This window comes from Protopterus annectens, chromosome 13.part0 (assembly GCF_019279795.1).
Source record: "Protopterus annectens isolate FY-2018-M chromosome 13.part0, PAN1.0, whole genome shotgun sequence".
Classification (NCBI taxonomy): Eukaryota; Metazoa; Chordata; order Ceratodontiformes; family Protopteridae; genus Protopterus; species Protopterus annectens.
The window spans coordinates 278,691,438-278,719,156 of NC_056747.1; the positions used below are offsets into that span (position 1 = coordinate 278,691,438).

At 39.2% G+C, this 27,719-nt stretch overlaps 1 protein-coding gene across 2 annotated transcripts in view; it reads left to right on the top strand.

Annotated features, from left to right (window-relative positions):
* The first annotated feature begins 2,744 nt into the window (after nucleotides 1-2,744).
* The window catches only part of LOC122787239 (kelch-like ECH-associated protein 1A), a 231,614-nt gene continuing 206,639 nt past the window's right edge, over nucleotides 2,745-27,719 (top strand). For both annotated transcript variants that reach the window (XM_044053840.1, XM_044053841.1), the window contains exon 1: nucleotides 2,745-2,951. The gene's annotated coding sequence lies outside the window, so the exon portion shown is untranslated. The remainder of the gene's footprint in view (nucleotides 2,952-27,719) is intronic.

The following is a 27,719-nucleotide window of genomic DNA, read 5'->3' on the forward strand; positions in this document are numbered from 1 at the left end:
ACTATAGTTTCTTGGATAGATCTGTTGATTAGTATGAGATGGAGTAAGCAATGGAATTTGCAGCTAGTTTAAGGAAAAAGAGGTATGTTATTGGCAGAGGGGGAGCCTGCTTTGTGTTTACTGAGAAGTGATCTATTATAAACAGTGGGGACAGGCTTAAAAGAGAAAGAGGTTGCTTGGGTGGATGGGGAGGGGGAAGTAGTGGGGTAGATACTTGTATCTATTTTAGTTATCTTCTGAATAGAGTCAATGAAGAAGGAGTTAAGAGCAGTAGCAATGTCTAAGGGAGAAGTATTAGGGGAGGGAATAGGTGTAATACATTTACACAGTTACAATAGTGTGTGCACATTTCTGTTCTTTTCCAGTAGGGTACACTGTGGATACATCTTTAAGCCCAGTACTTTACAAACCCTTTCAACACACACTTCTGTACCAGCAGTTTGATATACATATAACATACAGTTCTAATACAATCATAACACAAGCATATGAATCATGTTGATATTCACAAATGACATATGATTATTTACAAAATTTCAGATAGCTGGGCTGACAGTACCTCCTTTTGTCACAGCGGGCTTACCTGGATATAGAAGCCTGTTAATTGTATTCCAGAATATTTTGGGGTTAGAGTGAGGGTTATTTTGAGGGTTTAGGTATTTTTTTTTTTGTTGAGATTGACTTTTTTTGTTAAATTATGGAGTTCTCTGTAACATTGTAGATTGGTGGGGGGTTGTTTTTTATCCAGGTTTTCCAGACACTATCTCTTTTGAACATAAGAGAGTGAGTGTCTTGAGTTATCCAAGGAGCATAATTAGATTTTATTCTAATTTTCCTGATTGAGGCTTGGGGGTTTAGGATGTTTAGGAAGATGTTACATTTTAGAACAGCTTCTTCCAGGAGGAGGTCATTGAGGAAGGACCAGTTGATTGAGGAGAGCATATGGTTAAAGGTGCCTGGATTGAAGTTAGAAAGTTTGCAACGGTCTTTGTATTGATGGGATTTGTTCAACTGGGGAAGTGTCTTTGAATAAAGGTTGGGAGGTGGTCACTAAGGGTATCAGGCAGTGTGGAGGGGTTGTGGTAGAGGAAAAGGTTGGAGGTAAGGATCCAGTCAAGTGTGGTGCTGGTATTAAGATTTTTATTGAGATGAGTGGGAGTAGTGATTAGTTGTGAGAAACCATAGAGGTTAATACTGATGTCTGGGGAGTTGGTGGTTAGAAATTTCCAATCAATGCTAACATACCCCAATTTAACAGTTTCATAGGAGACAGTTTGTGAGATCCATGAAATAAAAAGTTCAAGGGTAGGAGTGTTATTTCCTGGAGGAATATATATATATATATATATATATATATATATATATATATGTGTGTGTGTGTGTGTGTGTGTGTGTGTATATATGTATATATATATATATATATATATATATATATATATATATGTATATATACATGTGTGTGTATATATATATATATATATATAGCAATGATGGCAATCTTTTTGTGATTTTTTTATTTTACAGTTTACTAAAAGGACTTCTGCAGAGTCAAGATTGTGAGGTGAGACAGATAAAGGGTAGAGAGAGAGTTTATCAGAATACAGGATAGCTACACCTCCTCCTTTTTTCTTTAGTCTATCCTGGTGGATGATATTGTAGCCAGGGGGTAACATTTTACTATCAGAGATATGGGGTTTTAGCCAAGTTTCAGAGAGGGTGAGAATGTCAGGGGGTGTGGTGAGATATCTAGGAGTGTAGTTCAGGGACTTTGTTTAGAATGCTTTGAATGTTGAGAGATAGTATGGTTAAGTTTTTGGTTGCTGTGGAGGAGTAAGTCTGAAAAGTGGAAAATGTGGGGGAGATTGGGGGTTGTGAGATTTGGGTACAAAGGAGGAAGCTGGTATTATGTCCTGGGTTGGGGTGTATATCACCTGAGGGTAATAACTTTAGTATAGTTAGTTTAAATAGTGGATAGTTGGGGTTAATTGAGTGATATTTTTGCTTAATTCTGAATGATAGAGAGGGCTTCTGGAATCATTTTATTTTGTGTAAGTGGGTGTCAGTTTGATTGAGTAGTGCAGGGGCAATGACGAATGTTTGAGTGGATGAGAAATGGGTTTGTGGGTAAGGGAGTGTTGAAGTTTGTTGGTAGTTTGTGCTTGTAAAAATGTGATGGTAGGATGTAGAGACAGAATATACAGCATAGTTTAAATGTAACATCTTGAATGATAAGGTAGAGGTAGGAGGAGCGGGAGTTGTAAGGTATGTTTTTGTGTAGGAGGAGCTCCTTTGACTTTGTGCAGAGGATGTGAGAGGTGGCAGGAAAGTTTGTGAGGAAGTACGGAGTGGCTAGTGTTTTCTTCAATAGTCTCATAAAACAGGTATTTTATATTTCAAACATCTAAATGTTATAAGTAGTAGCATAAGCAAGTCAAATACTATAAGAATAGGCTTTTATTTTGACCAAAAGATGAAGTTCTGTCTTTTGCACTGGCTGAGGGTATGCAAAGTCTCACATATCTGTAAAAATGTCCCACTTTGGGTATTTGAAAAGGTGGCAACTATAGTTAAAACTGGTTTTTCCGGTAACTAAGATTAACCATCTGTTTTACAACATTTCCAAGTAGACAACTACGTGTGCTAAGAATCTAGAGGATGAAACAGCTGTCAAGAATGCAATAATACCCAAAATGCCGAGTCATGCTGATGGCTGCAGTATGTGCTAAAAGGGACGTGCTCTTGAGCGCGCGCTTGTGTGACTCGCCTGTGCGCGAGCCAACATTGTTTTGCCTGTCCGCACACCTTTCTTTCTTGCAAACACTCGACTGCATTTCTGCAACCTTGTTGTAACCGGACGGCTTCTCTTACTGCTGTTTTTCTCGAGCTGGCATCTGCCAGTGCTACAAAGGGCAGACGAGGACTAGAAGAACGTACTTGGAACCAACAGCCAGGTGAGTAGCAGGTTTATTCCTGAGAAAGGCATCCAATTGATGGTCCACCACCCCCACAAAAACTTAATCGCAAAGGTGGCTTTTATTGCTAAGAATAAGATAAGTGCTTGACGTGGAATATGCAGATTATGGATGTACCTTCATAGAACGTGAACAAGACTGTTGTGGGTATCTGTATACAGTCTAAATTAAACGCTTAAAGCTTTTTCATATTTGGAATGCGTCCGGTTCAAAACTGTGTATTACTAACGATGTAGCCGTTATGATTAACTGTGATCATTTTGTGAAGCACTGGATGCAACAGTTTGCATATTCCTGATTTACAGAAATGCATCACTTAGCGACAGTGTCATTTTGTGGATAATGACGACAGGGCCCAAGAGTAGTAGAACTCAGAATTAAGCACATTATATCAACATTGGCTAGTCTGTTTTATGCATCTCAAGAGGATCAGTTTGTTGCCCAAATGTCAACTTTGTAATGCACCAACAATCTAAGGGTATTATTTGGGAGTAATAAATAATAAATAAGTCTCAGTCCGACTTTCCCGGTAATCAAATGTCAATAAATAATAAAATGCGACACCCTTTGTGTGAATAATACAAGTTTTATTTGCACGTTTCATGCCATTCTGTCTTTGTCAGTACTAGTTTTAAGCTATGTTTTCCCTTATGTTGTCCTTCCTGCTTTGCTAGCACACAACCTTCTTGGAAGAGAACAGTCTATTACTTTTTATTAATTTATTTATTTGCTTATTTATGTATTTATGTAATACATCATATTTTGGTCTTAAATGTCATTAACGTTCCCATCTGATTCACTTCACTAGCATAGTTGGAAGCGTTATCTCTCAACCTCTAAATGCAGGAAATCTGGGCAAAGATAAAAATAATAGTGGGGAAAAGGCTTGGAAATAGGAGTTTTAAATATTGCTTTTATAAACTTAGAAAGTCGCTAAAATAGCAGGCTGTGTGTAAGCATGTATTTTCTGAAGTGTACAGAGTCTGAAACTCAAATGTTAGCCAGTATTTAAGGACTTCGGTCCTCAATAATTTGCCTGAAAATAGAATTTTTATGAGAAAAAAGACCAAAACAATGAGGCAAATATCTGGATATTCTGCAAAAAATCTGAACAGTTGAGAAGTATGGTTGAAAGGATACAGGATCAGTTCTTAATAGTGATTCTCGTTTCAACTCCCTTCATTTAAGGTGGTGTGTGCTTGTAGGTGTGCTTATTGCAAGCTCCATTCTGTATTTTGTATCTTTTTCACCTTAATTGCTGTGAAGTGATGCACTGTCATGAAACTGGTACATAATGAGATGAAGGGCTGTGATGCTCTGGAATTTTGTTACATTGCTGGTGGGCTACAATTAACTCTAATGCAGGATGTGCTTCTTCAAAGATATGTCTCTCACAGGATTTATTACTTTATAGATTTTTTTATTTGTTAGCAAATAAGTTAAAAATAAGTGCAGCATTTCAGTTGAGACTTGCTGTCACAGAAGATGTAAGTGGAGACTAAGTTGCTCTCAGTGTATGTCTGCCCTGATTCCAAAAGGATTGCTGTCAGTGTAAATGACTGGTGTAAGTTTTATCTGTAAACAGGCTTACACTGGGGACTAGATTCCAAAACATTTAAGTGGTCACATTCACCGTGAGCAAATCATTTGGAACCGGGCCCTAATCATAGTGATTTAATAACTGTTGCTGTAACTGAAAATGTTTAAATGAATTGTTAAGAGTCTGATAGTGATATCAGACTGTAAATAACCAATGATGGTACCCTCAGAGTACAGGTATATATTTAGTTATTGCATACAAAATGCAGATAAATATTTATTTGTACATAGATTCATTTATGTACTTCTATTTCACTTGATGCATAGCACCTTTCTGGGGATTGTGGGTTAGGTGTGACCTTTTATTTATATTTTAGGGGTACTGTGTATTAACAACCACTGCAGGGCTATGGGCAAAGTGTGATACAGTGGCAGCCTCTGTAATGTATCCAGAAGACTGAAACCTGATTTAGTTGTTTTCACCAAGAGTGGGTAAATATTGGATCAGTTATGATCCAGTGATGGTCATTAGTATTATACAGGACATTTATTTAAAAAATATATTTCTTACTTTTCTTTAGAAATCTGCATTGTACTCTCTAGGGTGGGAGGTTGGCATAATGGTTAAAATGTTTACCTTACAGACACAAGGTACAGGGTTTGATTCTCATGTGGGGTAATTGGTGAATCTTCAAATGGCTCAGAAGGGCAGTTAGCCTAGTACTAATTTATGAGCCTATTAAGTATTCAGCCTTTTTCCACTGTTTTGTCTGGGTGATGTCTTACAAGTGTATTCCACTTGTGTACCTTCATTTGTTTTAATTTTTTCAAGTCCTTTGGGTTTCTAACACCATAACAAGAATGGACTGCATTCCTAAGTCAGGGTACAGTTGTTTCAGTCTTTGATGTTAGCCAAAAGTGCTCTTCTCAGTACCCAGAATTGCCTCCTTTTGTGATTCATATGGGATTACAAATATTGGTAGCATATCAAAGTACAACTCTAAGTTCTTTTTTATTAGATCTGTTGCTCCTACTACTGTTGGAATTGGTTTTGTATAGTTCTTCCACATTGTCCTCATTTCTGGCTGCAACAACTGGCATTTTATGAGTTTGTGTCTGTTTGTACTTCATCATCATCCTGCTTTTTCCTATTTTCTTCATGGGGTTGGGGTATCATGTTAATGTGTTAACTGTCGCCATCTCTCTCGATTCAGTGCCACACTCCTGCCTTCTTCAACACTCATGCCTGACTGTCGCAGATCTTCTTTCACACAGTCCATCCACCTCTTTGCTGGATGTCATCGTTTCCTCATACCTTCTTCCTGTCTGTCCCAAATCTTCCTCACCAGATTGTCTTCTGCTTTTCTGCACATGTCCGAACCACTGCATGAATCTCTACAAACACCAGAGTAAGCAAAAATGGCATAGGCTTGTTGTGTCCCAGACATACGTTTCCAACTGCTACATACCAACTGAGCACCCGTAATAATAAAAGCAGTCTGAACAAAAAACAAGGTAGTACCCAAGCCTGTAAAACTCAACAACCATGTGTTGTTATATAGCTGGTTATTGCTTATACAGTAGACATTACTTTAAAATATGTGTACAGCTGTCATGTGCTAACAGCTGTTAGAAGGTAGATAAAGTACTAATTATGCTACTGTACAGATATAGATTGTGTTTCTCACAGTCCTTATAGATATGCATCGTTCATCTGCTCTCCATCTCAGAGCAACAATTATGTCTTGCCTCAGTATATTGGCCATTGTTGATCTGTATTCCTGTGCATCTCCTTGTCACCAGTACAAGTGCACCCCCCAGCATCCCACTTTCATTGGAATGGGCCATTTGTCACATCTAAGAGTCCCACTGCTAGGGTGGATGTAGGCCTTGTCTAAACATGAAAGGGCAGCCACTTAACATGCCATTACAGTAGTTCACCTAGTCTGTTCCAGTACATCCCTGCCGGCAGGTGCAGTGGTCCAACTGCCTTTTCTCTCACTCTTTGACATGTGTACTGCATGCATGACAACAGTCATATTGTATTTTTTTCTACCATGGTATGCTGTACTCCCTCTAAATCTGGTCCTGCTCTGAATGCCTTTTTCATTGGTGCATGTACATCATAGGACTTCCAACCCCCTGCAACTTGTTTGGGAGTCAGCAGCAGTTTGGCATCTGTCATGTTCTAGTGCATACCTAATTAAATTGCATTACACTGCAAGTTTTGGAATCCGATTAGAATACAATTATATTGTATACTAGATTTGTCTGATAAGTCAGTCCACCAAAATCATATGTTTCCTGTAACCCCATGCATGTTTAGGGGGCGTTGCAGTGTTTCCTGTAACCCCATGCATATTCAGGGGGCGTGGCAGTGTACGCTCCTGGGGAATGTGCACCAGTTTTCTAACTCCTCATACTTAGCAAGCTCTTTGTTATGTATATCCACATCTTTAAAAGCCTGGCCTCACATAAGACATTGTACTGACTCAAAATATAGTATGAGGAGGTAGCCAACTGGTGCACGTTCTTAGCAAGCATGTTTTCCATGTAACCACATTAATCTACCCTCTGACAATCTTTTAAATTAGCCATAATCTTTTCTTGTCTGCTTTTAAGCTTCACAGGTTGTCCACTAAATCTGAATAGTTGGGAAATGAGTTTGACAAATAAGATCATACAAGTGGCTGTAGACAGATATATGCAGGCAACCTTAGCTGGTTGAGGTATGACTAAACAGCTATATCACCTTGTGAAATTATAAAACAGCACCACTCCAGTCAGATAAAACTTGACAAAAAGATATACTTTAACCCAATCCATCCATCCACAGCCACTTTTTCCCATTTTTATGTACATACTTCAACAGTAACAATCATCTAGAGCCAAGGTGTACATCTCCTAGTGGCTATCCCTGCCACAGTAGTTGTTCCACACTACACACTCACACTTTTGCCCAATTTGGAATCCCCAGTCCACCTACTGCATGTCTTTCGAATGTGGGTGGACACCAGAGCACCCAGAGGAAACCCACAGGAACTCCGGGAGCACATGCAGACTCTGCACAGAAGGCACGCCGAGAATTGAACCAGGGAACCTCTTGCTGTGAGGTGACAGCACTAATCACAGTGCCATCCAATGAAGAATAAAAAATGCATTAGCGTTCAGACTGCCAAGTCCTTTTTCAAGTAAAACATACAAAAACATTGCCAACACCCGGAATACATAGGACAGAACTGGTTATTAAAATATTTCATATGTACTGTGACGACCGTGCCATGGCCCAGCAATCAAGGAGCCTCAATCCTCACCACTTAACACCAGGGAGGTCGTCTCCTAGAGGAGGAAAGGTTAACTAATACACATAGTAAAGTACAATTTCCCTTAAGTGCACACAGAGATCACAGTCAGTCTGGGGCTGATTGCTCCTTTGCTCACCAGGTCCCCAATAAGACTCCCCACTGGCACAGCTATAGAGTTCAGGTCTCAGCCTAACTGGGCAAGCTAAAACCTCCAGTACCCTCTCTGTCCAATCAGTGCTTTGTGTCCCTGCCAAGTAACTGACACAACACACACACACTTTGAGATAAGTATATATACAACTTTACAGACACTCCTGGGAAAGGCTGACACAGATTCTCCAGCTGTGCCCCTTTACCCAGACTATACAGTAGTAATTACTGCCACCACCCAGTTAATAATATCAGCTACTAAAAGGCACTTCAAAGGTTGTCCAATTATTACTGTGCAATATTATTATCCAATGGTAGTATTTCTAACAGTCAAGGCTTACTTTAGAGTGGCCTATTACAATAACCTCTGTAAATATGCAATGTACTCAAGAGCTTATCTCTACACAAAACAGCCCGAGGTAGAAGGTTTTAAAAATATTTAATAATAAATAATTAAAACACAAGACAAAACTACTACACCACAGAAATATCTAAGAGTTCAGAGATCACACAGAAACTTTAAAATAATACAGTAGGGCAGGTCTGATTTCAAAGAAAAATACCTAATTAATCTTTACTAGCTTTAACTATTCCTACAAGATATCACAGTGCTAAAACTTACATGTGAGCATGAGGCAGAGTGCTGATAAGTTGGATGTCCAAAGTAAAAAAAAGCTTTAGTCTCCTCTGAGAAAATAGTATTTAAACAATACTAACATACATGTTTGCTGGGTCCCTCCCCAAATTACATCATTTTTTACACTTAGGTTTTCCCAGGCAAACAAACTGCATTATTTAGCAATCTAACACCTGCACAGAAGCTTACAACAACAGAAGACATTTCACATGTATATTCTAACAGAAACTAGAGCAATAAAGCACCTTCCACATCTAAATTCTAGTCATAAACTTTAGCCTTAAAACAACGGGCAGGAAACCTTCATCCAGCCGCAGTGGAGCTGAATTCTAACATGAAAGGGTCACAACATGTTTCACTGGGCCAGTAGAGTGTATTGTTGTCACATGTTTTGCAGTTCCACATTTCACAGTATTCTCAAGAAACATGCCTGTATTTTACGTTTATTATCAAGAAAACATGCCTGTATTTTACATTTATTTATACAGTTTATAGAATTATGTATCAAATTATATTTGACTAGGCTGGCAGCCTTCGCCCATCTTTCCCCAATCGTCACATCTCTTCCACCCCCGGGGAACTCGAGCAAGTTTTTCAAGTGCCCCCTTGAGAACCGTCACTTGAGAGTGTCAGGTCTATCTGGGTGTATCTCACCCTATTCCTTGTCTTGAGAGCCCATCTGCATTGGCATTTCTACTCCCACTGCGGTGCTGCACTGACATATCATATGCTTGCAACCCCAGACTCCATCTTAGCAACTTGGCATTTTGCTGACTGGCTCTGTTTAACCATGTTAGAGGGTTGTGATATGTCATCACAGTGAATTTTCTTCCATACAGATAAGGTTGAAGTTTTTGTAGTGCCCACATTATGGCTAGACATTCCTTTTCTACTGCTGCATAGCATTCCTCCCTGGGTTGGAGCCTACGACTGAGATAAACCACTGGGTGCTCTTCCCCCTCTGAAGAAATCTGGCTAAGTACAGCCCCCACCCCATAGTTTGAAGCATTAACCTGCACAACAAATTCTTTGCTATAGTCTGGACTGGCTAACACAGGGGGTCCCCCAAAGCTTCCTTAAGCTTCTGAAATGCCTGCTGACATGCTGGGGTACACACTACCTTATCTGGCCTGCTCTTCCTTGTCAGGTCTGTAAGGGGAGCAGCTATGGTACTATAATTGGGAACAAACTTTCTGTAGTACCCTGCTGTCCCTAAGAATGCTCTCAACTGCTTTTTGGTAACAGCTGCAAGCCATGCCTGAATAGCTTCCACTTTGGCAGGTTCTGGCTTTATCTTACCACTCCCCACTCTATGTCCTAGGTAGGAGACCTCTGCCATACCCACCTGACATTTGCTCGGCTTAATGGTCAGCCCTGCCCTCTGTAGTCTGCCCAGCACCTCCCTGACATGCTGAAGGTGCTCTTGCCAGGAATGGCTGTATATAGCAATATCCATTTAAGCAAGGGCAAACCCTCCTGCTCTTGCTAAGATATGATCTACCAGCCTCTGGAAAGTCGCTGGGGCATTCTTCATCCCATAGGGCATCTTTGTGAACTCATACAAGCCAAAAGGAGTCGCAAAGACTGACTTATCTCTAGCACTGGGAGTCACGGGCACCTGCCAGTAACCCTTGGTAAGATCAATGGTTGTAAGATACTTAGTTCCACCCAGCTGCTCTAGGGCCTCATCTGTCCTAGGCATGGGGTAAGCATCTGCCTCTGTGTGACTGTTTAATTTCCTGTAATTCACATAGAACCTGGTGCTGCTATCCTTCTTTGGCACCAGCACTACTGGTGAGGCCCAGGGACTGTTGGACTCTTGAATCACCCCTAGTTCCAACATCTCCTGTACCTCCTCCCTCAGAGTCTGTTTGACTTTCTCAGGCACCTTATAAGGGGCCTGCCTGTAAGGCCTTTGGGGTCCTGTATCCACCTGGTGCTGCACCAAGTGGGTGCTCCCTGGTTTCCCGGTGAACATGCCCCCAAACACCTGCAACACTGCTCGGATTTCTCGAACCTGGGTAGGAGATAGCTGCCGGGACATTGCTACCTCTTCCACCGAGGTGTCAGCCCGAACCTCACTGAGGAGATCAGTCACAAGATCTCTCTCAGACTTCTCCTGCAGTCCACTGCAAAAGCTCAGCACAAGGGCCTCCTTATCATGGTAAGGTTTCATTATGTTAACATGGTACAATTTGTGCCCCTGCCATTTGCCTAGCACTTCCACCATGTAGTTAACATCACTTACCTTTCTTACCATTCTTACCACCTTGTAGGGTCCCCTCCCAAGCTGCCTGCAACTTCTTGTGTCTGACAGGAATGAGAACCATCACCTGCTGCCCTACAGCATACTCTCTAGCTCAAGCATTCCTGTCATACCACACCTTTTTCTGTTGTTGGGCTTCTGCCAGGTTCTTCTGAGCAAGGCCCATGAGTTCCCTGAGCCTTGTCCTTAGGTTCAGGACATATGCCACAACAGACTTCTTGTGAGACTCACACTCACCTTCCCACTCGTCTCAAATTAAATCTAGAGGTCCCCTCACCCTTTGCCCATACAGCAACTCAAAGGGTGAAAAACCTGTGGATTCCTGGGGAACCTCTCTGTAAGCAAACAACAGATGGGGCAAATATTTGTCCCACTCCCTCTTAAACTGATCTGCAAATGCCCTTAGCATGGACTTGATTGTAGAGTTTAACCTCTCAACAAGACTGTTAGTCTGGGGATGGTAGGGGGTGGTCTTCATGTGCTTCACCCCACAGGACTTCCACAGACAAGCCAGCAGATCTGACATAAAATTGGCACCTCTGTCAGACAGTATTTCCTTTGGGAAACGTACCCTGCTGAAAATCTCTAACAAAGCATTTGCCACCCTCTCGGCCTCAATGGAGGACAAAGCCACTGCCTCAGGGTATCGTGTAGCATAATCTACAATCACTAGGATATACTTTTTCCCTGTGGAACTTGGGGTACTCAGAGGACCCACAATATCCATAACTACCCTCTGAAATGGCTCCTCAGTCACAGGCAAAGGCATCAAAGGAGCTCTCACCTTGCCTCCTGCCTTGCCTACCTTTTGGCACTGCTCACAGGTCCTGCAGTACCCTGTTACATCTCTGGAAATTCCAGGCCAATAGAAGTTTTGCATAATACGCCTCTTTGTATGTTTTATGCCCATATGACCTGCAAAGGGAATATCATGGGCTATGGCTAGAAGCGCCAGATGGTAAGCGCTAGGCACTACCAACTGCTGTACTCTCTCACCTTCTAGCCTTCCTTAGGGATCCACTCTCTGTACAGTAACCCTTTGTTCCAGTATACAGATTCCCCCTTCCCTTGAGAAACAGGTGCCTCCCTAGCTACCTGCCTCAGGCCTTGCAATGTAGGGTCTGAGCGCTGAGCCTGTTTCAAGTCTCTCCTTGTAACCCTTCCCAGCTCCCCTTCCACAGGAAGTCTGGCATCCTCTGACAGCGGTGCCTCACTGTCAGCCTGGGTACTACTACTCACCTCTACCTTTGCAGTTACCCTGTCCAAGGGAACATCAGTACCCACAAGCAGCTATGGCTCACATTCAGTCTCACTGCTACAGCACAGCTCACTCCCTGAAGTAACTACCTCTGCAGTTCTGGCTGCAAGTATGCAGTCTGTCTGGGTCTCCCCCAGGCTACCAGACCCACATGCTTGTCTTCTAGCCTCACTGCATGTAACTGCATACTGGATTACTGAGCATTGTGGGAGAGTGGTGTGAAAGTTGTTAATAAAGATGCTAAATAAGAGAGGACCAAGTATGGAGCCTTGGGGTACCCCTGTGGATGTACTGAGGAAGGGAGAGTAAGACTGTTGCCATTTGGTGGATTGCTGCCTATTGGAGAGATAGCTGTTGAACCATTGTAGGGTAGGGGGAGAAATGTGGAGGGTGGATAGTTTAGAGAGTAGGATAGTGTAGGAAATGGTACCAAAAGCTTTGGAGAGGTCAAGGAAAAGTGAAGCAATTATTTTACCAGAATCCCGTGCCCGGTTAACAGTATCAAGGAAGGATAGGAGGGCAGTAGTGTCCTGGTCTGAAACCATGCTGAGTGGGTGATAAAATTTTATTTTCATGCTGGTGGTTGAGGAGTTGGGCATGGATGCATTTTTCCAGTATTTTAGAGAGGGGTGAGATAATTGCTATGGGTCAAAAGTTTGTGGTGTCTGTGTTGGTGCCACCTTTGTGTAAGGGGAGAATGAATGCTGTTTTCCAGATGTCTGGGACAAGGGATTCTTTAATTGATTTGTTAATGAGTATGCTGATGGGATAAGCTATAGAGTTTGCTGCTAGCTGCAGGAAGTGTGGGGTAGATTGTCAGGGGCCAGAGTACAGGGTTTTAGCTTAAGTAAAAGTTGTTTTATTTGCTGGTGGGTATGTGGGAGAATTTTAGGTTAGGGTTAAGGGTAGACTTGTTTTCAGGGATGATTTGGTCATCAGCTGTCTTGGTGGTGGTGCTGTTAACTGTAGGAAAGGTGGTGGTTAGGTTAGCTATGGTGTCAATGAAGTAGGAATTGAAGAGGGTAGCAAGTTCAATGGGGGGGGGGGGGTTGTGGGTCAGGGGATGGATTGCTTTGAGAGCCTGGGTGTAATAGTTGGCTGATGGAGGACCAGAATTTTTGGGGATTATTTTTATGTTGGCTTTGTAGGTGGAAGTAGTGGTCTTTTTTTATCCGTGGTTATTAGACATTTTGCCTGGTTACGGAGTTGCTTGTAATGTAATAGAGTTGAGGGATCTTTGTTTTTCTGCCATGATTTCCAGATTTTATCCCTTGTGGACATTACTTATTTGGTGGATTTTGAGAGCCAGCATGCATGGTTATGTTTTATTCGTTTTTGGCGGGTGGGTGCTTGCCTATTTAGGATGTCTAGAAATGTTGAGTTAAAGAATTAAACAGCCTCATTAAGTGGTAGGGATTTGAGGGGTTTCCAGTTTACTTTAGCTAAGGTTTCATTAAATATGGATGATTGGAACTTAGTAAAATTTCTGGTAGATTTGTATTGGTGTTGGCCTGTGGTTGGAGTAGTTTTGCGTATGACATATGCAGGGTGGTGGTCACTAATGGTATTAGGTAGTATGCCTGCACTGATGACATTGAAAGGGTGGGACACTAATATCCAGTCTATTGTGGAGCCCCAGTTGTAATTTTTGTGAGGTCTAGTGATGTCTTCTATTAGTTGGGAGAAGTTGTAAAGATTTATGTTTTTTGAGGGGTTGTTGTGGCCTATATCTAGCCAATCAATATTTACATCACCTAGAATGATGGTTTCATTATCTATATTTTGGGAAGTCCAGGCAAGTATGTTTTCTAATATTGGTATGCTGTTTCCTGGGGGAATATAAAGAGCAATTATGCAAATGTTTTTATGGTTGTTAAGTTTTAATATAGGGATTAGTACTTCGGCTGGGGAAAAGTTGGGTGTTGGTTTTGAGTAGGGGATTAATGTGTAATTGCTAGGGAAAAGTATTGCTACTCCTCCTCCTCTCTTGTTGGGTTGATCGACCCTCAGGCATGAGTAGCTTGGGGAGAGAAATTCAGTCTTTTATATATGATTTCAACCAGGTTTCAGTAGCTGCTATAATATCTGGGTTGTACTTAGAAATCCAGGCATGGAGTTCAGGTATCTTGTTGCTAAGGCTTTGGAGATTTATGGTTGATTTTTAGCATACTGAAAGCATTTCAACTGTAAACCTTTTACATTTATTGTTAACTCTAGCTTGACATTCGCATTTCCAGGTAAAAGCTGTTCATCTGTTAGGTGTGTTTAAAAGACTGTTTTCATGTAATCAGGAAATAATGCCTTATGAGAACAACTGGTGATGGAATATGTAAACTAAATGTGAGAACAGCTGGTTAGTATTGGAACATGAAAACCATTTCTTTTTAAAAAAGTCAAAATTAGTGAGACATAGTAGGGACTAATCCTTTGGATTTATACTGAACAGAAAGATCTAACTGAAGATCTTGTTGTAGGTAGTTGATCATACTAGAGCATGATTATATGTAGTATCACAGTATGAAAATGTAACATTTTTGTTCCAAAACCTGATTCATAGTACAAAGAGTGACACAGTCCTGAAGGCAAACTATATTCATAAATATTGCTTGAAGAAAAGTATTGTTCATTAGGAAAAGCAACAATCCCAGGTGTAAGAATGTAATTAGAAAGGAATTCCTGTTCCTGAAGAAGTGCACTGAACCTAATGTATGTGAGACCTTGGAGCACAAGGAAGTTTAAATTATTGCATGTTTACTAATTAATGTTAATAATACTGAAACAAGAAATATTTCCCAAACAATGTTGTCACTGGGAAAGGTAATATGAATCTAAGTGAACACCTGCTTTTCCCCATACCTTCACCTTTTTTTATACAGTAGCTGTGAGATTGCTCAGTCTTAAGTTTAAGGGGAAAATTTCAAAAGAAAAACGGTAAAGGAGTGTTTGAAGTAAAACTATAAGGAGGTTTTGTAGTAAATACAGCGAAAAGAGTTTTTGGTGTGAACTTTCATAGTTCTTTTTTCGATTTTTAGTGACTGTTTCTCTGCAGTGTTGCCTTTGGTTCCTGAAAATTTGATTACCCCCAAAGCACCAGGATCTCAAGTAATAGCAGTAATAATAATAATAAATAAAACAAAAATTCACAACATCCTGCCAGCAAGGAGCTGGCTGATGTACTTTGCATAACCACATTTCAAATGTTCTCAGTGAAAGTTATGTACCTCCTTTCCAGTGACTTGATTAGGAGTATATGGCTAGCAGGTGAGAGCTGTGCAGCCCTAATCCAGTTCTGTTGCTGATTTCTTTAATAACCATGTGCTGAGAAGTACTTCAGAATACCTGGGAAGTCTGTATATGTGTGGTTTTACTGTATTCAGACGTTCTCACTGAGACATATCATTCTAACAGACGGTTTGGTTTTTGCCTAATGTTCCCCTAATCAAGATGTCCTGTACAAAATTCTGATGCATGGCAGTTTAAATGAATGTGTATGTACAGTATTTTGAGTTAATATACTACTGTGAGACATGATGTTAACGGTTTGAAACTGCATATGTGCCGTGACTGTGAACAGCTAGATTGTGTATTCCATTTGAATTAAAAAAAATAAATAAATCAGAGTTGGAGCCTTGCATCCAATTTAATTAAGGGAAAAAGTTGCAGGATTGCTCTTCCTCAGGGAATGAGGAGTTTCCCAACTAGTGACATCATTTGAAAAGGGTGTATTTTTGCAGCCAGTGACCTGCTTAAGTAACCATTGCACTTAGTATATGCCGGCATTGAAAGTACAAGCATGATTTACCAAGAAGCTTGGGCCTCTGTGTTTCACCTGTGTAGTCAGACCTCTCTGCATGATATTTAGATAACCCACTTACTTGTTAGGACACTGTAAGGCTTATAAACACATTTTCTCTAAAACAGTAAGTAAAAAGGTCCTATATATAATCCAGACTATACATTTGCAGTGGTATATGATACTCAACAGACATAAGCAGAGGTTCTGATATGGTGTTAATTATATATCTTGATGTGGTACATTTGAGCTAGACGGTAAAGCCACATTTATTTATTTTATTTTACATTTATTGACTGGGATAGTGCATCTGGGTGTTAGCCCATTTTCAGCGGAGGCCCGGGAAGAAAAGCTCCAATAAAACAGGAACAACACTGACAACAGGTACAGTGTCGGTTTTACATCGAATTTAATAGAAATATTTCGAGACAATATAGAAAGTACAATATGTAATAGGCACTTTAGTGAAAAGGAGAACGTTATTACAATATATTAAAGTCATATATATATATATATATATATATGTATCTATATATATATATATATATATATATATATATTTTTTTTTTATTTTATTTTATTTATTTTTTTTTTTGAGGACAGGAGTTCATCTTTAGTTGAGCATTTGAGTATACTTTAATACGTGTACATATAGTTAGAGTGTGTGTGGGGGGCACAGCCCCCCACATTGGGGGGTGTGGGAGCATAGCCCCACAGTTACTTTGGGTATATATTGGCTTCTGGAAAGAATTAGTCATTGGTGTTGTAAGTATGCATGTCTATGGTTTAAAACGTATTGCTTTGAAGCTTTTGGTGAAATAAAATACAAAAACAAACTAGGTGGGTCTAACTGAATATACTAACTCCAGGATCGCACTACAGTGGGGAAAAGGGCATATACCTTTTACTTGCCTCACAGTACTCTACACAGTGCCAGTACTTCACTACAGTGAAATGAGTTTTCAGTAATTTGAGCTTTCAGCGATTTGGTCAGGGTGAATACAAATTCAGTGAAATGAACTTTCAATGAAACAAAGTAGACCCATATATATATATGTGTGTGTGTGTGTGTGTGTGTGTGTGTGTGTGTGTGTGTGTGTGTGTGTGTGTGTGTGTGTGTGTGTGTGTGTGTGTGTGTGTGTGTGTGTGTGTGTGTGTGTGTGTGTGTGTGTGTGTGTGTGTGTATGTGTATGTGTGTGTGTGTGTGTGTATGTGTGTATGTGTATGTGTATGTGTATGTGTGTGTGTATGTGTATGTGTATGTGTGTGTGTGTATTAAGATGCATGCTTGTGTATGTATCTGAGGTAATATTAAGCAACTTTTCTGATGACAAAATACAAACGTGCTTAATGTATGAAAAAAGAAGCAGATAATGTCCCCTTAATCCATCAAATCTGCTTTTGTCTACCTATTGAATAAGCAACAGATCCATTTACAGAACAGTTTATTGTATTACTACTGCTTGGTAAGACGGTTGTCTTTCACCACTCTTTCTGTGAAAATATTGTCTTGTCTTTCACCTTTTTGCTTTGCCAAGCTTGTATTCTCAGATTGTGTCTTTTTGTTTCATCTCTTTTTTTAGATATGGTAGTAAACTGGACATTCTGTTGTCAAGTGAAGTACTTAAATGTTTCTATCATGTCCTCCTCTGTGTTTTTACCAAGCCTGTGCATATTAATCATTTCTGAACTGTTTTTTATGACTTTTGGTGAAAAGTGGACCCTCATCTTTGTTGCTGTCAGCGCTGTTTCTGTCCAGCCTATATCGTTCAGAAGCAGAGGTTTCCAGAGATGAACATGGTATGATAGGTTAAGACGTGACTACACAGGCCATCTATAAAGGGATGTGACAGCCTCATTTTTTAGTTGTTGCTACTATTTCCTATGAATTCCATTGTCACACTTGCCACATTACAGCCCTTCCGTTAAGTTTAACCTGTTTCCTTTCTCACCTTAGTCACTGCTGATAATTCCCCTCCATTTGCTTAACACTTTTTTTGACTATTTATTCCTAGATGCACTGCTCTGACTTTGCCAAGTCCCTCTTTTTCCTTTCTTGCCCTTCTTCTGAATCAGACTTGTTGCATCTCTTTGTGTTATCAGCAGAAATATGTACTTATAGCTTTACTAAAGTCCTTTATTTTTCTGGGAAGTATATGCATAGTATTTATTGAACTTTACTATGTCATATGACATTTGAGATCCAGGAGTGTTAAAATAGTTAATGAATTAAATGAATTATGTGTTTCTGTGAGTTGTCCTAACATGAAGGTCTTTTTCAGGCATTAATAACAGCTCTGTAACTTCTCAGTTATTATTTCCAGCTCCACCAGTATTCAGCACATCTGTAGTTCTGTCCTCCCTGGTTTTTCATCAGTGGAGTCATTTATCTTAATATCACCCTTTGAGCTACACCTGCTCTTGCTGTTTGTTGAGGCAAGACACCTTAACAATTAGTGCTGGCTGTCTTTCAATAACTAAGTCGTATCACTTTTGAGTCACAAGCCATGAGTTATCATATTTAATATGTACTTCCAAGCTCAACTGTAAAATAAGAACAGGGATTATAGTTTAAGGAGCAACAGTACTAATTCTCTCTTAAGATGTTCAGCATCACTTTATAATACTTCCACGTTTTGGTAATAGGGTTTTCTGTAAATCATCCATATTGTTTTTTTTTTTTTTTTGTCCATTGACAGCTGGACAGTCAAGCTGTACCTGTACACTTCTTGTCTTATCCATACTCGCCTTACCTGGTTAAAGCCAGGTAGTGTAGACAAGAGTTAGGTACTGTGGTAGGCCATCATGTATAGCTGGTTTAGATTTTTTATTTTTTTTGAACACCCATTAATAACTTTCTAACTTAGTGTACTGCCTCTGGTACCAGTGGTGTGGGTATGTGCTGCCATTTTGCCAATATACCAGTATACTGAGAAGAGTGCAGGCAATCCATGGCAGAACATAGTTTTGTTTATTTCCTTGTGCATGAGTCTTACACCTTGCCATATCGCACATGCTACTTGTGCTGTGGGAGTTTTCTAACACCACACCATCCAGGTAGAATAGGTTCAATGACATCACCTGTCAGTTTTACCCCTCCCTGGATGACTCCTTCAGTGATTGGGTTCAAATCCAGGTGTTCCTGTTTACAGCCACACTCTATACCACTCAGCAAAGTAATACAGGTATTGTTTAGTTGTTTTAAAGTACTCTGGTTAAAAACAGTCCTGTTGACAGAGCCTATTCAAGTTTGTACTATATTAGCCACACAATGAGTATTGTGGTTTTGGCCAGGTTCATGTTTGGTTTGGGGCAATATTGTTTGATTAAAAATTGTTTTACACTTAAAAAAATCAGTGAACACCGTGAAAAGTACATTCTTGATAACATTAACAAATGTGTTTGTAAGCTTCATGTTTTATATTAGTGTTTAAAATCTAAATACTGTAAGGTAAAAAAAGACAACAACAAGTAAAAAATACAGACAGTGGCAAGAACAGGAATGCTTTAATCTGTAGGACTGAACTGTGATTCAGAAACCCATTCTTACAAATCAGTCAGCGACAGCCACATCTGCAAAGGAACTTGACTAAATTGACCATTTGGGCATAGGAGAGTAATATGCTATTAAATTCATCAAATTATTTTATGAGATTTGGGAGGCAAAGACTGAAAGGTGACTATTTAATACAGTATACAGTGATTGAAAGTGAACACATATTTAAGGACCTAGATGTATCGGGTAGATGCAGCTTTGAGTTTTTCTGATCATGTCAACCAGCTGGTTAATCATAGTTATAAAATGATAGGCTTTATACAAAGATTTAAGAACTGTAGGAAATCAGAAACAATGAAATCATTGCTTGTAAGTTACAATTTACCCAATCTAGAAAATGAGGTAATAATAATAATAATAATAATAATAATAATAATAATAATAATAATACGGAGACATTTAAAAAAAAATAGCATGACTAATTCTTGATAGTACAGTGGAAATGTACCAAGGGCATACATGGATGTGAAAATTTAAGTTATGAAAGATTAAAAAATCCGAACTTGTACAGGGTGTCATGTTGCAACAACAAAGTCATAGCATGACTGCTGCTTTTGAGTTACCAGGCAAGACTTATCACATTTAATACATATTTGCAGACTGAATATGTAGATGCGTAAGACTAAGGCATTCAGGAATAACTACCTCTGGGAATGTTTGGAGTTATCAAAGAGTAGTAATCATCAGACAACCTATGTAGAAGATTATATAAAAATGAGACGTACTAATTGGTTCTATGAAATAGTATCTGATGCATGGTGTAGACTACCAGAGTACATTAAAAATATCTAAACTAGAGATTACTTTAAGAACAACTTGGACACTTATTATGGGAATGCTTGTCTTGGTATATTTGCAGGCTAGAAAGGGCTTATTGCCATGCCTGAAATATTCATATATATGTAAGACTGTCCCAATTAGGTTCAGTAGCTGATTCCAAAAATGTGATAAAGTAACAAACCACTAGCTGCTCAAAGTTTCAGATGAGGACTGCCTGAATATGTGTATTTACTACCTTGGCTTCACCCTACAAGTGTACATGGAAATCAAAGCACCAGATTCTGCTGTCCTATGACATTTGTTAACATTGGTGTCTTTTATACTACAGAGAAAACTGATTGAATTCAGTATTTTAATGTTTGCTCTGACTGCAAGCTCTTTCATTATAAAATTGTTAGAATTTTGTCTCCTTTCCTCAATGAAAGACTCTTGCCATTTTGCCACCTTCATATTTGCAAACACACAGGATTTGTTTTCTTCCCAGAGGTGTGTGGCTAGTCATGAATCATTCTGACTTCACTGTTTATCTTTAAACTAGGATCCACAGGTTGTAAATACTGATATTATTCTCTCAGACATTTATTAATTTATCTTAATAACATAGAGATTTGTAGACAGATAACACCGTTTTAGTTTAAGGGTGGTGGTATTCATAGTCCGGGATTTCACAGCCACATTGTGGTTAATGGCAAAAAGTGCTGCTGTGTGCTTATGCAAATAAGTTAAGCACATGGTATTAGCTCAGAATAAGGAAAAACAAAGGTGTTTTAAAAAACACTTCCACAGAGTGCAAAAGTACCTAAAATAAAATGTTAAGTACATGTGAAGTACTATGTGAAAGTGGTAGGTTTCGTATGTATTCGGATACTGTGGATTGACAGGGATATGTGCAGTCATGCTTGAAAGACTTAAGGCAAGCAGTGGACTGTGCAGCTTTTATTATTAGTATGTTTAAAGAGTAAAGGGACTTAATATGTTCTATATAGCACTATCCTTATTTGGACACCCTGATGGTTTCACTAAAGAGTGGAGAGGGGAAGATAGGAAAGATTGAAAAAGGGGAGACAAAGAGGGAGACACAAAAGGAACACATCAAGAGAGCTGTATTGGAAAAGGTGGAAGAGGAGGGATACTTTGTTTTTGGTGGGGGGGTAGACACCCCTTTTTTAAAACTTTTTAATGTAATAGTGGTTTGGATGGGAAGTAGGTAGGATGGCTGAAGTGCCTGCAGGAGTCCCAGTCGACAGAGCCTCAAATATTTCCACTGCCAAATGGTGGTGCAATGGAGGACCCAGATGTTGAAGGTGTAGGGGCTTGTGGTGGTGCACTGGTCAGCACCAGCTGGGACACCATGTCGTGAACATTCTGAAGTGAGGCTAAGACTGGCTGAATCTGTCTGTCTGTCCATGACCTGCTCCAGAACATCCTCAACCAAGTCCCAGAGCTCCCATTCATTGAGGCTTGCCAGGCTGCAACATACTGGGGTGCCTGCAGGACCGGTGTCACTGTCCTTGGATGGACAGATGGTGAGCGCTGCCTAACCTTTGAAGTACATTCCAGGGCCACTCCAGAGGATTTTGAATATGTAAAAAAAATTAATATAAGTGTGACAGAAAGAAAATAATAAAGGACAAAGGAATGCATAATTAAAATAAAAGCAGAGAGAAAAACGGGAGTGGGATAGGGCAGAACGGAAAATACAGACAATAAATTCTTGCAACATGTTGCACAGCATTCATTTTCTTACCTTAAAACATTTTTATTTTATAAATCTTTATTCAATTGAAACAGAATATATGGGGAGTGCATATGTAGATTTTTGAATGAAACTGAATGGGAAGTGCTTATGCTTACTTGGAAGGGCACTGCTGTCAAATTCTGGTGAGGTTTACATGTTGAGCCTACCACACAAACATAATGATCACATATGTGCCTGATACTGCATTTAAAACAGCCTAATTAAACACTCCCCTCTTATAAAATGAATTAAAAAGAGAAGTATCGCAGTTATGTACTTCTGTATCTTTCAGTCTTGCTTGCAATAATGTACTTAAGGCACTCTAATGCTTCAGTTATTATTCTGTATTAATTATTTCCCTCTATATATATATATATATATATATATATATATATATGTATATGGGTCTACTTCGTAACAACGAAAAACCAGAAGAACGAAATGCAGAACACCGAGACAAAAACAACGAAACCCCGGAACACCGAAAAACACGTAAGTTTACAAAACACACATAACACACAAAAACACACACACAACTGCCCCACACTACTAAACAAAACACCCTACACTAATGATAATGCACTCCCCCACACCCCCCCTTCTTTAATATTCTAACTCCGAGATTGCGCAGACACACAAGGCAAACACACACCCACACAGTACAGTCCCTCACACACACATACACACACACACACACACACACCACAATCACAACACACACTTACACACAGCATTCCCCCCTCACAAATACACTCACAAACATACACTTACCTACAGTAGAACACGAAAAGCGCTAATTCAAACTCCCGTAACATCAGGATTTTGAATTTCGCTTCGTGTTATCTTGATTTCGTTATTTTGTCTCGATGTTCCGGATTTCGATCTTCTGGTCTTCCGTCCAACTCAAGTAGACCCATATATATATATATATATATATATATATATATATATATATATATATATATTAATGAATTCCGTTAAACCTGTGATACTATGTACTACTTTATTCAGGCTTACCATTGGGTTCAACCAATCTGACAGTTCAACTTTTACGCTGCCTCCTGTCATATGAGATTTCTTTTTCAGCTAGAAAGAAGATACATAAAACAATTCTTGTTTAACTATATTTCACATTTTATACCTTAATATTACTTATATTATTATTATTTTGAAGGCATTTCATTCACTGCATTTATTTGCTTAGTATGCGTTTGTTGAAATATGTATTTGTATGACTTCTCATACTTTGCTATTCACCCCTTTACTGTAAATTATAAACACAGATACACTTTTGGTAGAATTTTTTTTTGTCAATATACACACGGTGGTGGTGCTGCGGTAGCGTTGTTGCCTCACAGTAAGACGCTGTCCGGTTCGATTCTCAGCTAGAGCGTCTTCTGCAATGAGACATACGTGAATGGACGTATCTTCGCTGAAGGTTGTGCGTCAGGGCTGGTTACTCGGCATGTAAAAATCAACTACCAATCATTAGCGGACCGGAGTTCCGCTGTGGCGACCCCTAAAAGCCGAAAGACACAAACAATTATGCTTTGCATGTAACATTCTGTGGAAATGTGCTTAGCCAGTAGGGGCACAGAAAGCCATGGAAGTTTTCATTTCATACTGTACAAAAATGTATGTTTTAATAGTTTTCTTGCTTAAGAATTTTAAGCATATATTGGGATGATTTAAAAATGCGTGCAGAAGTAATAATATTGCTAATGTCTTAGTAACATGTGCTGGACATTCACATGACAGTGCAGCCCCCCACCCCCTACTCTGTCTAAGGTGTGGTACCTGACTGAATTCAGCCATCTTGTATATGCATTTAAAACTGTGGAAGAAATGTTTTTCTTATACAGTTATTATACTGAGAAATATTTTGTCTCCTACACAGACTGCCTGTATGTAATTTAATGGTTTACTATCACTTGATAGAACAGCACTTGACTGAAAAACAAATGTTTGCATGAATTTGACTGTAAACTAATTGACCGATAAGCAATTGAGTGAAAACCCATTTGACTGAAACCTATTTCACTGAATCACAAATCAGTGAAAATATTTAATATAAGCAATTACAGCATAAAATAGTGTTTTTCAGGAGGCAACCCCTCCCTACAAACTCCATGTGGGAGGATTTGCCCACCATTTTATATAGTAACTCTATAGCTGCACAACCACGTGAAAAAAGAAAAAAAAAAAACACCATACACAGTGAATCTGTGCTTGTACACCTACACTGATTCATTGTCTGTTTTTTCTTTTCTCAAGTGATTGTGTGGCTGTGGAGTTAGTATATATAATTATGGGGGTGTGGGGGGCTTGCCCCCCTGAAAAAACACTATTTTATGTTGTATTTTCTTATGTTGAGTATTTCATTGATTTGTGATTCAGTGAAATAGGTTTCAATGACATGGGTTTCACTGAATTGGGTTTCATTCAAGTGGGTTTTAGTCAGTTGCTTTTCAGTCAGATTATTTGAAACATTTGATTTTCAGTTAAGTATTGTTCAATCAAATGATAGTAAACCAGTTTAACTGCTAACTAAGTTAATGCAGTACTAATTGAAAATTTGGAATTGCTAATTTCTTTTGCTTTCTGTATAAATGCATGAACAGTTAGTTGCAAGTTTAATCATATGGATGTATGTTTGTGATTTGTTGACATATATATCCAGATTATTATTTTACTCATACACGTTATATTTGTATTTATATAATTATGTTATCTCATAAACATTCCATATAATCATGTACAGATATGTTGCTGCTTTCTTTTGCATTATTATAACATTAAAAATACATTTTTGCATGAGCACATATTTATTCTAGCAAATACCTTCAATTATGCAACCTTCTTATATTTTTTTAAACCTATGTTTAACATAACCTCCCAAAAAATAAAAATAAAAAATTACTATAGAACTGTGGCCTTCTTGCTTCAACAGGTCAACACACTGAGCCAGCTGGTTGGGCCTACACTTCTGTAGATCATTGTGTCTGTGACGTCACTGTTTGCCAGCACAGGTGATCCCTGTCAGGGATTATAGATACTCACTCAACTCCTGCCAGATGTCTTTTTCATTCACAACCTCTTGTGCATGCCTTGATCTTCCAGATACAAGTCCCTAAGAAGGTAGACCACACTTTTGTTCTGCTTTTTGACCAACTTGGAGTGCAGCCTCATGACTTCACAGGTGATTCCATCATTAGAAGTGCCAGAACCAGAATAAAGAAAGCATGAGCAGGGCTGTGGTTCACAGGTTTAGAATTACGCTATCTGGGGTGTCACACCACTATAACCAAACCCAGCTAACCACCAAGGACATTAGAGCAGGTACATTTATTACTGGCAAGTTTGGTTTTCCCAAAAATGTTTTGTCATATACATGCATTTTTTAAAGGAATACACTTGTTGTGTCTTTCGGCTTTTCCCGGTTAGGGGTCGCCACAGTGGAACTCCGGTCCGCTAATGATTGGCAGTAGATTTTTACGTACTGAGTTACCAGCTCTGATGCACAACCTTCAACGAAGGTACACCCATTCACCCACGTCTCCACACAGAAGACGCTTTAGCTGAGAATCGAACAGCACAACGTCTTACTGTGAGGCGACAACGCTACCGCAGCACCACCACCGTAGTGCATAAAAACAGTATGCAATTATCATTTTTATTTGTATTACTTACAATTACTACTGTAACTGTAGATTGAGTTAGTTATCATTTTTGAAGTATTACACCTGAATGTCATTTATTCTTGCCTTGGAGCAGCCGCAATATTTTTTTTTTTCGGAGGGGCATATAGGAATACATATTCCTATGTGTGTGATTACCGACCTTTATTACATATAATGAAAACAGGTAGGAGAAAAGTGGAAAAAAGCAAGTCCCACTGACACAAATAAGATAAACGAATAATATCTACCTCAGAACAGCACCCAACTCTGGAAAGGAAGAATAGATAGCTAGATGTAATCAAAACCACCCCGCTAGCCACAGGAAATTAATTTCCTGTGGCTGTTGTGGTGGTTTTGATTACATCTAGCTACAACTTTTATTACGTATTGAATGGATTGTAGTGAGAAGGTGTGCCAGATGATTTTAGATGGGCAGAGACTACACTTCTTGGTTTGCATACTGTAATACATATGATTCCATTTTGTTTTTTTCTAAATATGTTTAGATTTGAGCATATCTGAATCTATTAGTGCATTCCTGTGGCATGCTGGGGACTGCTGAGCAGTGCAGACTCTGCTTCTGTCCACAGCACATTCACATGAACCTGATGTTCTGTTCATGAGCAGCCGAGAGTGACTCACATGCTTAAGTGGATTTACATGTTTGTGTTTTACTGTGATTCATACACATAAATGTAAAAGGGCCTAATTTGTCATAGGAAACCACAGACTTCTTAAAGTAAGGAAAAACTAATAAATAAAAATATTAAAATTTAATATGAATCACTTCAAAATATTGTAAAATTAGTGAGTTACTGTGAAAAAAATGTATTTTACTGATATGATGGGAATTTGTACTGGCGTTAATGAATAGTGTAAAGCTGTCATTTGTAATTGGAAAATCTGTCCTTTACTGATTGTGCATATGCATGTGTTTAATTGCGAAGGACTGAAGTAGTAAAGTGGTGTTGGCTGAACATAAATGTGTCCCTATTGGAAGATTTCTGAGTGTTACTGAAAAATGAAAAAGGACAGTATTCTGAATACATAAAAAATGGTAGGAGCAAGGGGAATTATGAATCTGAAAAAAAGTGACTGTTTTACTGTTGTGCAATGTATTGCAGACATTAGTAAAGCACAACTTTAATTTGTTAAAATGAAATTTTGCATGTGCACATAACTAAGGGGTTTAACTTTTTATAGGAGGATGGAAGACACACATGGCTATTGATATGTTGTTTGGCCACTGATTACTTCAAAAGTTTGTGTGTGTATGACTGTGGCCTTTTTCTCATGTGCAGTGATGCAAAACAAGGGATCAAGATAGACAAAGGGCAGCTTTAGCCATGAGGAAAATTGCATCTTAATGACAGCCCCTAAGGCATATGGGAAACATCTGTTTGATAAAGGGGTCCCAAATAAGCTGAGAGGACAGAAGCCTGGAATCAAGCTGTCCTGAACGTTAATGTAGTGGGTGGCAGAAACTGTCCATTAAACAGTGCAAGATGAGGGCAAATGATATGGCAGGGCATGCTAGAAGCAAGATATGGCAGAATGCAATTGCCAATACCAGTACTGGGGGGGGGGGGTTCCAGCAGTTATCCCATTAACACCAGACAAAGAATATGTCCTCTGCATGCATGAGGATGACTGTGACACATAAGATGATTGCACTGGAATAATCAATCAGAGGTTGGGTAAACACTGTCTATTACCAGCTTCTGCAGCAGCAACAGTCATTTGCTCAGGAAGGTTGGATTCAAAGCAGTAATATATATTTATATAGGGAACTGAAGGCTGACAAGGAATGATTACATCAAACACATTACAATTACTATTAATTGGTGAACAGACTACATTTGCTCAAAATGGCAGTGAAGCCAGTGTGCATGGTAAGTGTCCCCCACACTTCCTTAATAAGCATATAGTAATGTGTACTATATTTTGATTAGCAATGTTCTCAAGTAATTTCCAATAGGGTCAGCAGCAGCAGAAACAAACAGTTCAACTATATCAATAAATTATGGGGGATATCAGAAGCAGAA